The sequence below is a fragment of the Lissotriton vulgaris genome, chromosome 7 (genome assembly GCF_964263255.1).
Source record: "Lissotriton vulgaris chromosome 7, aLisVul1.2, whole genome shotgun sequence".
Taxonomy (NCBI): Eukaryota; Metazoa; Chordata; class Amphibia; order Caudata; family Salamandridae; genus Lissotriton; species Lissotriton vulgaris.
In genome coordinates this window covers 1,240,781,319-1,240,792,218 of record NC_141695.1, presented here as the reverse complement: position 1 = coordinate 1,240,792,218, position 10,900 = coordinate 1,240,781,319, and positions in this window count along the sequence as shown.

The following is a 10,900-nucleotide window of genomic DNA, read 5'->3' as shown; positions in this document are numbered from 1 at the left end:
GAAGAAAAGGAGAAGAGACGAAGATTGAAGCAATGCCTGTATTGTGGCAAAGGCGGACATTTCATTAAGGATTGCAGAGCAAGGAATGCTCTGCCGGGACGTCCTTCGGTGCCGCCTAATCAAGCTGTTGTACAATCAGGAAGACCGGCGGAAAACTAGAAAGCCCAAATCAGGAAGAGGTCTCTGCCTTGGGTTGTTCACCATTAACGATCTCACCAACGCTTACTAATACCTTGCATCCTGCAGTGGCTCACATGAACTTGAAGGTAACCTTGTGGGTCAACTCAAGTGATGCCATGGAGATAGATGCATTGCTTGATTCTGGTGCCACCGGAAATTATATAGATCAAGAATACGCAATGAAAATCGGAATAGTATGCGAGAAGAAAGACAAGCCAGAGCTGGTGAAAGCAGTAGATGGAACTGTTCTGTCATCTGGTCCTGTGGCGTACCATACTCGAGCGTTGTTGATGCAGACGAGCCAGAATCACCAAGAACATATTCAATTCGACTTGATTGATGCACCTCAATTTCGTCTTATATTAGGAATGCCATGGCTGACCCTTCACGATCCTAAAGTCAGTTGGGCGGCTCGCACAATCACTCTGCCATCCGAATTCTGTAAGGAGAATTGTAGACAGGAAATGCCTAACCCTGAAGTGACTAATACCACACCTTCAGTGTGTCTAGCTACAGAATGTTCCAGTGGACATTATTGTTGTGCTACCGCTCTTCCTGTTGAATACAAGGAGTATCGTTCCTTGTTTGACAAACAAAAGGCTACCGACCTGCCTCAGCATCGTGTATACGATTGCCGAATCGAACTACTTCCAGGTGCTGATATTCCATGCAGTCGGGTATATACCTTAACAGAAAAAGAGACACGGTACTTGAGGAACTACCTTGATGAGAATCTGGCTACGGGGTTTATTCGACATTCAACGTCCCCTGCCTCATCCCCGATGTTTTTTATTCCAAAGAAGGATTGTGATGAATTGAGGCCATGTATCGATTACAGAGCCATTAACAGAATGACAGTTATGAATCGCTATCCTCTCCCACTTATACCTGTACTCTTGGATCAACTGAAGGGAGCCCGATTCTTTAAAAAACTCAATCTCAGAGGGGCGTACCATTTGGTCAGAGTACAGAGAGGGGATGAGTGGAAGACCGCGTTTCGAACAAAATTCGGATTATTCGAGTATCAAGTGATGCCATTCGGGCTCTGTAAAGCCCCTGCCGCCTTCCAGTATTTTATGGATGAGGTGTTGCGAGGTTGTCTGGAGACATTTTGCGTCGTGTACATAGACGACATTTTAATCTATTCGTCTACTCTTCCTGAGCATGTGGAACATGTGAAGACTGTACTCAACAAGTTACAGCATCATTCCTTGTATGCTAAGCTTGAAAAATGCCTTTTTCATGTGACTGAAGTGTCATTCCTCGGTTATATCATCAATGCACAGGGATTCCAAATGGATTCAAGTAAAGTAGAGGCTATCATAGGATGGAGTACCCCTCGGAACGTCAAATAAGTACAGAGCTTCCTTGGTTTTGCCAACTATTACAGACGATTTATTAAAGACTTCTCAAAGATTATCCATCCCATTTCTAGCTTGTTGAGAAAGAATACTCTGTTCGTATGGAACAAGGAGGCTGATATTTCATTCCAGTTCCTGAAAGATCAGTCCACACGGGCTCCGATCCTTCGCCATCCAGATCCACAGATACCTTTTGTGCTGGAAACAGACACCTCCCAATATGCAATAGGCGGAATCTTATCACAACGCCATCCTGAAACTGGCCAATTGCATCCTTTTGCCTATTGTTTGAAAAAGCTCACTCCCTGCGAGATTAATTATACTATCTCGGATAAAGAACTTCTTGCAATAAAAAGGGCTTGTGAGGAATGGGGTCATTATTTATTGGGAGCTGTTCATACCGTTGAAATTTATACTGATCACAGGAACCTACTGTTCCTGAAAATTGCAAAGGCGCTTACTCCTCGACAACTGAGGTGGACACTGTTCTTTTCAGATTATGATTTCGTCATCAAATATAAACCAGGGCCTCAAAATGGTAAAGCCGATGCTCTTTCACGCATAGGCGAAACAGAAGAACAATGTGCATTGAATGAAGAAGAACCTCCTCTGATCCTGGGGGAATCGGGTGATCAGTCTCCTTCGATAGCCTTATTATCCACACAGGAATTCCTGGAAGATGTGCGAGTCGCCCTTGCAGACACCGATTTACAGGAATGGGTACAGGAAGATCCTTAACATCGAACGGCAAAAGATGATCTTGCCTATTATGGCTCCGCTATCTATGTCCCTACAGAGACCCTGCAGTGGCAAGTGTTGAAATGGATACATGACTCCCCTTTGGGTGGTCATTTGGGGATCTATAAGACCGTTGCTGGTGTGGAACGTACTTTTTGGTGGCCTAGTATTAGGGTGGATGTGCGGCAGTATATAAAGAACTGTGCTGTTTGCATTCAAGGGAAGGCCATCCATGTCAAACCCATTGGACTTCTGAGACCTCTACCTATTCCTCCAAAACCCTAGCACACTTTGTCAATGGACTTTATTGTTGAAATGCCACCCTGTGATGAAAAGACTGTGATGTTAGTGGTCGTAGACCATTTAACGAAGATGGGGCATTTCATACCTTTGAAAGGTCTACCTACATCAGCGGAATTGGCACAGGTGTTCCTGCAACATATCGTTCGAGCTCATGGAATTCCTTGTGTGCTCATAACCGATAGAGGAACTCAATTCGCTTCCCGATTTTGGAAGGCCCTCTGTAAGACCATGGATGTCGATGCTCGACTCTCTTCATCCTATCACCCCCAGACGGACGGCAAAACGGAACATCTGAATCAGACGCTGGAGCAGCATCTTCGCTGCTTTACTTTGCAAAACAATGCAGATTGGACAACGTTGATTTGGATGGCGGAGTTTGCCTACAATAATGCCATACATTCCACTCTGGGTTGTTCTCCTTTTTTTTGTCTTTTTGGCTATCACCCGAATGCTCTTCCATTTGAGATGCCTGTGCACTCACCCGTACCAAGCATACATGAACATCATGCCCATCTTAAAGCTGTGCTGGTTGCTGCACGTAACAGCTTGGCGACTGCTCAGTCTTCCCAGAAGCGCTTTGCAGATAGGAGAAGGACATCTGAACCTGAATATGTGGTGGGAGATAGGGTGTGGCTTTCTACTAGACATTTACATTTGAAGGGGGAAAATAAGCTGAAACCTAAATATGTGGGGCCTTATAGCATTGTTGAGGTTATCAACCCTGTGGCTGTACGACTGTCCCTCCCTAGTTCCTGGAAGATACATTCCATTTTTCATGTCTCCCTCCTCCAACCCTGTCCTGTAAGTACTAGGCTTTTGGATCGGCCTCTTCCCATTGAAGTAGATGGGCAGGAGGAGTATGAGGTGCAGGTGATTCTGGACTCCCGTATGGTTAGGGGTCGGATTCAGTATCTGGTTGAGTGGAAGGGCTATGGACCTGAAGAGCGGACTTGGGAGCCTGTGGCTAACCTTAATTGTCCTGAGTTGGTTGATCAGTTCCATGAGCGGAACCCTGGAAAGCCCGGACGACAGCCGGGACGGCTGTCCTCGAGAAGGGGTTCTGTAGCGATTATGAGGACAAGGGGACTGAATTCCTGTTATGCAGAGAAAACGGGAAGAATCCATCGAACTACAACTACCAGACTGCCTTGGGGTATGCTCGTGAGTCTTAAGCCCCTCCTTTGCATGAGTAAGGTGCTTGTCAATTATCCTGTGTAGTAGAGTGGAAGGGCGGATGGTGTTCCCCGCCGGATACCAGCGTGAAGAACCAAGCTTCGTGGAGAAGAACCTCGTTATCGAACCCTGGACTACCGGAGGGTAGTCAAGTTGAACTCTTGTGCGTTACGGAAAGGAGTGCGGGCTCGCCTCCTTTTGTTATTTGAACCTGGATCCTGAAATCTTGTTTGAGCTTCGCCAGATAAGAATAGCCGCGGCGTTTGTTCCAATCGCGGAGACGCGTTGGGCAGCACGTGAGTAAACAAAGCATTTAAACTTGTAACGCGTCTGGGAGTCAGACGCGTTCAGTGTGAATGCTTGTAGTTTAGTGAGGTTTTTTAGGAAAAGAATATTGGTGCGGAGGCGCCGAAAGTGAATTCCTCGTTCCTTTTTTGATGTTGATATTTGAAGTATCAAGACTGTATTTTCCTTACCGAAGTTAAAGGAATATCTTTGTGGCAAATTAAGTTCCCGGGTTGTGTCGAAAACAACGCCAGGAGAAGAAGAATCGTTTCATTCTTCACGAGACTCTTTTTTTTGGTTAATTACTCTGCAGTATTTGCCTCCTGCAATTCTTTTGGGACTAAAACGTTTTAAGTCATATGACTCTCTATTGATTGGGAATTGGAGCTCGTATTTCTATGACGAGTAACATGGAGAAACTGTGGTGAGTGGGAACATAGGGCTAATCATATTCAGGGTGAAGAGTTTATCAGAGCATAAGGGTAATTGTGTGTTTTATCGCCCTCCAGATAGCCTTGAAGGTGTTACAGAGCCAACACAAAGAGTTACCACGCCCTTGAGAGTCCTGGAGTGGATTACTGCCAAAACGACTTCCTCCTCCTACATTCCTTCTTTCCCTTTTTTCCCTCCGGGCACGAAGTCAGGCAGGGTGATTATAATTCCCTGCTGGGGGTCATGTAGGAAGGAATTAAGGGACTTGGCATCAGACATCGTCTCTGCTTGGCACAAGAATAAGGTTAGTGGCGTTCTTGTTTCTTGCGCTGCTGCCAATCCCGACAGTTATAAGAAAACGGTACTTGCTGCCCATCTTCAGGGTGGCAATGTTCCTTATTGCAGAGGTGCTTTTATCTAACTGCTAACCTTGCCCACGATCAAGGTTTGCTTTTCTGCTGCCATATATATAGAATGCACCTTTAATCAGAGAGCTACTGTTTTTATATGATGTTTTATGATTTTTAGGTGGATATTTAATGGATTTTTGTATATTGATTGTTGTGAATGTTATCTACGTATAGATTGTGCTCCATATATTTGATATTTAACTCACCTAACCTGGGTGACATAGCGGACCCTTAACAAGCCCATTCCAAAGGACATTTTTCAAGGTTTTTGTGCCTTTGGCTTTTGTCTAAGCACTGTGGTAGCTTTTCTGACAACTGATGTTGTATGACTGTTTTACATATTGTTATGAAGTTTTTAAGTATATACTTTGTTTTGCACCGTGCACTTTTATGACTCATCGAGCCGAAATAAAGTTGTTTGAATTGAATTGATGTACCTTGATGATATATATATCTTCAAGGTGCGTAGATGTGGGTTTAAGAATATATAATCTATACTACCTATTTGCACTTACCTTCTCAATATTTCAGTCTTTGATATTTTTGACATGATATTATGGCCGCACAATATTTTTTAACTATAAAGAAGGGGGACCCCCAATAGGATAAAGGCAGGTAAGCAGGGGAAAACAGGAACAACCAACAAGAAGAAAATACCTGCCCGGTATGTTCAAATAAGGCCCTAGGAGAGGATCCTAAAGTACATACATTAGCACCGGAGCAACCAAGGGTAGAGTCAAATGATCAAATCCAAAGATGCATGTACATTTTTTATTATCAAAAACGGTCTTTTATTCATAGACAAACATTATAAATATCCAGCCATAACATAGTCGTTTTCATTAGAGCAAAAAATTACCTCAAAACATAAAGTCCCACACACGCAGTTCATATCCTAGGGCCTTATTTAAACATACAGGGCAGGTATATTCTTCTTTTTGGTTGTTCCTGTTTTCCCCTGCTTACCTGCTTCTTTTTGGTTGTTCGCACAATATTTTTTACCATTGATATTCCTTCAAACTATCACTCTCAGGAAAGGACACACATTTTAAGAGCAGACTGTGAGAGCCCGCAGCAATCACCAGTTGTATATCAGGGACTCTCTCTAAAGCTATGACTGAATCAGGGTTAAGCACTGAGCAGGGATCAACTTTTTCATGGCACATCCTGATACTATCCCCAGGTGTCGCCGAAGGTGAGGTGTGCGCCTCTTACAGCCACTAAGCAACTCTTTTCTTGCAAGTGTGACATTGATTCTTGAACTGCTTGCATCATCATGTAACGATGGGCAGAGAAAAAGTGTCACACCATGACAGTCCATCAGATTGCGATGACTCCTTAATCATTGGAAAATCATGAACATGAAAGAAAGACAACTATCAGAGCAATTCAGACTTTTTTTTTTTATTCAAAGCAGTCATCGAACTTGCTTTCCTGAACCGTTTTCAAACCACTGTCAATCGAAGAATAAAAACGTTTTTGCGGTAGTGGAGGGCAAATATTCCTAAGACTCTTTAAATGGTACTTTTTGGTCGCCTTCAAATCTGCTCTTTCCAACACTCTTGCATGAATCTTGTCCTTGTACAGACACAGGTCCATTACATTTCACAAAAGTAGTTCTTAGAACATTATCTTCCGTTATCAGAAAGTGCATTTGGCAGTTTAGTGCTGTAACCGAAGTAGCTTCAGCCTTGACATTTCAAGCCAAGAGAAATGAGTCTTACAGAGGTTTTAATCACATGTTTGTTTTTCACAAAAGAAATAACTTGGGTATGATCGCTCCCAGGAGAGCTCTTTACAGATATTATGCTAATTTGACAGAATGAAAGCAACAGCTGCAGGTTTCCAAGCGCAGGCACCTATTACAGTGTTTTATAGATCAACTACTTGATAACCACTCATGCCTTATTCGGTGAAATAGAATAGTTTTTTTTACATATTTTCTGGGAAATATTTCCATAACTCATTGGTCGTTCAGCCATAACTTTTGTACAAATAGTCTCCTGCAATTACTATCTTTGATATGGCAGATTCTCCTCCCAAAGCTTCCATTCACTATATGAACAGATGGGATGAAATACCAGTGGCCTCGTACTGTAATATCTAACTATTGTCTTGAATAAAGTGACCAGGCCATTCAACATGACTTAATTGACTGAGACATCTTTACCTTGAAAGTAGCCAAGAAACTTGCTGTTACACGTGACTCCATTCCTTCATTTGAGGTTCATATCAACACTATTGTTTTTCCAAGCAACATTCCTGTAAGCTTGACCCTGAACTCAATTCATCTTCGGTCTTTTGCACCTAAACAGGGTTATTGCAAAATATTAGTGCAACTCTTCTCAAGAAGCTAATAGTATGAGAAACCTTGTCGGCACAGTTTAGTACCAATACTGAACATGGGGCAGTGTAATTTTGGCTCCACCCGTTCATGGTTATTTAGGCCACATATATGTGTACGTATGGGCTCATTAACTCATGTGATGTAACATTATTAATGTAATGGGCACTCGAAGAGTTACAGAAAGTGCATCTTATGTGTAATCTCAACATTTATATGAGTGTGTATATTAACGTTTCCTTTACAGTAACATTGAATTGCAGTTCTCACATATATTTACATTTGTGCAGTTTGAATGACATTATAAGTCTTCTATGTTCATGTATTCATTTAAATAATAACCTGCGTATATTTTATAATGTAATTGTATCCTTTCAATAGTGTTTTACATCTATATTGTAACTGTATATGTACCCGTAATCATACATTTAAATGTATATCAAGAAGCTTGCCAAACTAAGTTGACCAAAGGACTTCATCAATGTTTAACCTTCAACGTGAATGTTTGCTTCAGATACAATGATGTTCTCTCCTCTACCGATGCAGTTGTGTTAGTTCATGGCTAAGGAAAGGCACATTGTGTGATTGATATAGTCAGGCTAGAAAGGACTATCTTTTGGCAAGGTTAAGAAGATTTAACGAATGAAGGGAGGACTACTGTTTGAGCAGCATAAGGAGATGGGAGGAATCCAAGGAATTTCTAATGTGTGGACCAAAGGAAAGAAATCTCGAGTGTAGCTGCCAGGTTTTGTTGCTTGAATATGGTAATGAATGAGATATGTGACATACGATTCTCTAAGGCTCTGTTGTAGGTATAACTGAGGATTACACTTTAGCTTTGTTCAGATTCCCTTTAAATTCTGAGAGGTACAGACGTCTCAATTACACTTCTGTTGTCTGGCTTCATGCTACACAATATTTTTCCCCTTTAGAGAATTTCTACACAAGTTCTGCTATGCAGCCACCTTCTACGCTTCCCTGACTTAATAGGTGTTTCCTGGTTCCTAGTTTAGGCTAGAGCTTAGTAGTTTTCGGCAACCTCATGTATATGTAGGAGGATCGAAACTTCCCATCTAATTTCAAGACTTTATTTCTTATTCTTTGTATTGCTGCTACAGAATTCCTCATTTGCTTTCTGTTATTGAGAATCAATTTTGTATATCATTTTGTATATCCCTTAGTGAGTCTGTACATGTATACTATGTTTAAGCAACTGATTTATATCAGCTTGGCTTTAAATTTGTAACAAATCCATACTCAATCCCATCAATTGACTTTCGAGTTTTACTGTATGGCTAGAAATTGGCTAATTGTCATTGATCATAACTCCTTTCATTCTGCAGGCACCTAGAAACTTCCATTGCAGTGGACCCGGAAGAAGGAGTCCATGTTCAATGCATTCTCAGATGGTAGCAGAGCACAGTTAGGTCCTGAGATATGGAGTTCGGTTAAAAGAGAATAGTTAAAATCCCAGTCCCAGAGCCCATGGTTTGATTTGCAGGATTGGCAGAATTCCATGGTTTCTGGTGGAATGGTAACAGCGGAGAAGTGGGTATTAGTAGGGTTGGGCATATACAGCTTATGCATAGCTTTCAGTCTTATAATAGCTGTGTGATTTTTGGCAGAGGTATTTTAAATGTTGTGTAAATGGGGTATTTCATGTGAAGAAGTTGAAGTTGTTAAAGGGTCCGACATGGCCGAAGATCCCGGGATGATATTAAAAGTGTAGATGACACTGTATTCCTATTGTCTGCTGAAGTTTTGCGGGGTGTCTGTCGTGAGACGTTGTCGACAGCCCAATTGTGATAGGGACATTTATCTTTATGTGTGAGAGTGAGGTATGATTAGTGTGGTGGACCTTTTGTGCAGAGGGAAACTGTACTGATCAGGGTGATTAACCATAGGTTGAGGTTTCATTCAAATGTGTGTCTAATTAGTTCTTGTGTGATTGAATTCTGATGATTTTCTTAATAAAGCACAAAATAGTTATTTGTTGCTATTGCATTGCATTTGTTTGTATGAGTATTGCTGAGAAAAGTACGTTCATAAACATTGTAAAGGAGGGTGAACCGCTGCAAGGAGTGAGACTGATGTCACAGTGTGTCACGCTGAGATTGGGTGGTTGGTGTAAAGCCTCAGTGCTATTGGTTGTCTACATCACAGAGTGCCACACTGTTATATGTCATTGATTTAGAACCGGAATTGTGATTTAATTATTGGGTCCTATTTAGAAATAAACAATTTCAATTGTGATTATTGACATTTTCTGTGAAAAATGAAACATTTTGAGGTCATACAGGTTTGATATGGGGAGGTGAGACGACGCCTGTTAGGGAGGGAGAAGAAGTACCAACCTAAGATATGGCTATAAATGTAAGGCTACACACTTATATTTGCTTTACACAATGACACAAGATCACTGAAAAATAATATGCACTGTATTTTCCATGACTTAGTACATTTAATTTGAGAATCATTGAAAACTTGAGGATTTTATTTGAAATTTACCCAGAGCCTAGACCTACACAGTTTGCTCAATGCTTGGGAGCATGTGGGTAATGCCAGAGAGAATGAAAGGTATCAGTGAAGGACTAGAGAGGCAGTGTGTTCTTATGTTGATACAAGGTTCGATGTAGAATATAAGAAGTGGAGAACGGCCATCATAGGTGGAGCTAAGTTATATTTGGCATTGACCAGTGAGAAGTTGGGGAAGGGTAGACAAGAGAAGAAAAAGAGAAAGAGAGGAAATGAGGCAAAGGAATCGACTAAGGGAGGTGGAAACTGTTACAGCGACACCAGACATAGTTTTTAAGATGTGATGTTGTTGGAGCATCCCCTTCCATACAATGAGACCCAAACAAGGGGAGGTGGAAGTGCTAGTATTAGTGGACACTCTGGAATTGCTACTACAGCAGTACCTGTGAGCCCTAATATAATGGGGACCACCCCTGTGAATATGAATCAAACCTCTGTGGAGTGGAGTTCAGGGATTTGCGCCCCTTCACCTTCCACAGTTCTGAATGTTACTGCAGCTTCAAATGTTACAGATGCTCTCACTGTTCCTGTCACCAATGGCCCTGTAGTACACGTATATAATGCCAGCTCCACAAGGAATGTTATGCATAATTTGGCCATTCCTACAGAGTTGAGAGCCCTAGAGAAGGCTCCTATGAGTTTGAATGTAAAGTCTATTGCCAATGTACCAATGAATGTGAGTTTCCCTTGTGGCATGAGTGCAGACCCAATGGCAAATTAGACTGGATTTGAACCTTTGAGGTCATTTCAGGGATTGCCAAATGTGGTTTCACTCATTTGGAAGCCACCTGTGAATGTATATAGTAGCACCTCAAAGAAGAGCCAGTAACAAAAACGTCTGAGGGGCCACATGGACTTGATGCTCAGGAGCTAGATGAATGGTTGAAGGTTCCTTATGCCTCCTAGAATGAAAGTGGAAGCAAAGAAATAAACAAGGAATAATTAAGTCATCATTGAAAGTGAATTTGGTGGATGTAGCTAATTTAAACTTGAATTAGATGAGATGATAAATGGAAGTCTTGAATGGGCTCAAATAGACAGTTATTAACAAAATGAGCTTGTGTTTATGACCAAGGATTTTACTAGGAGAATTAGACAAGCTCGTGATCAATTATTTGAAATATTTCAGAAATATGGAG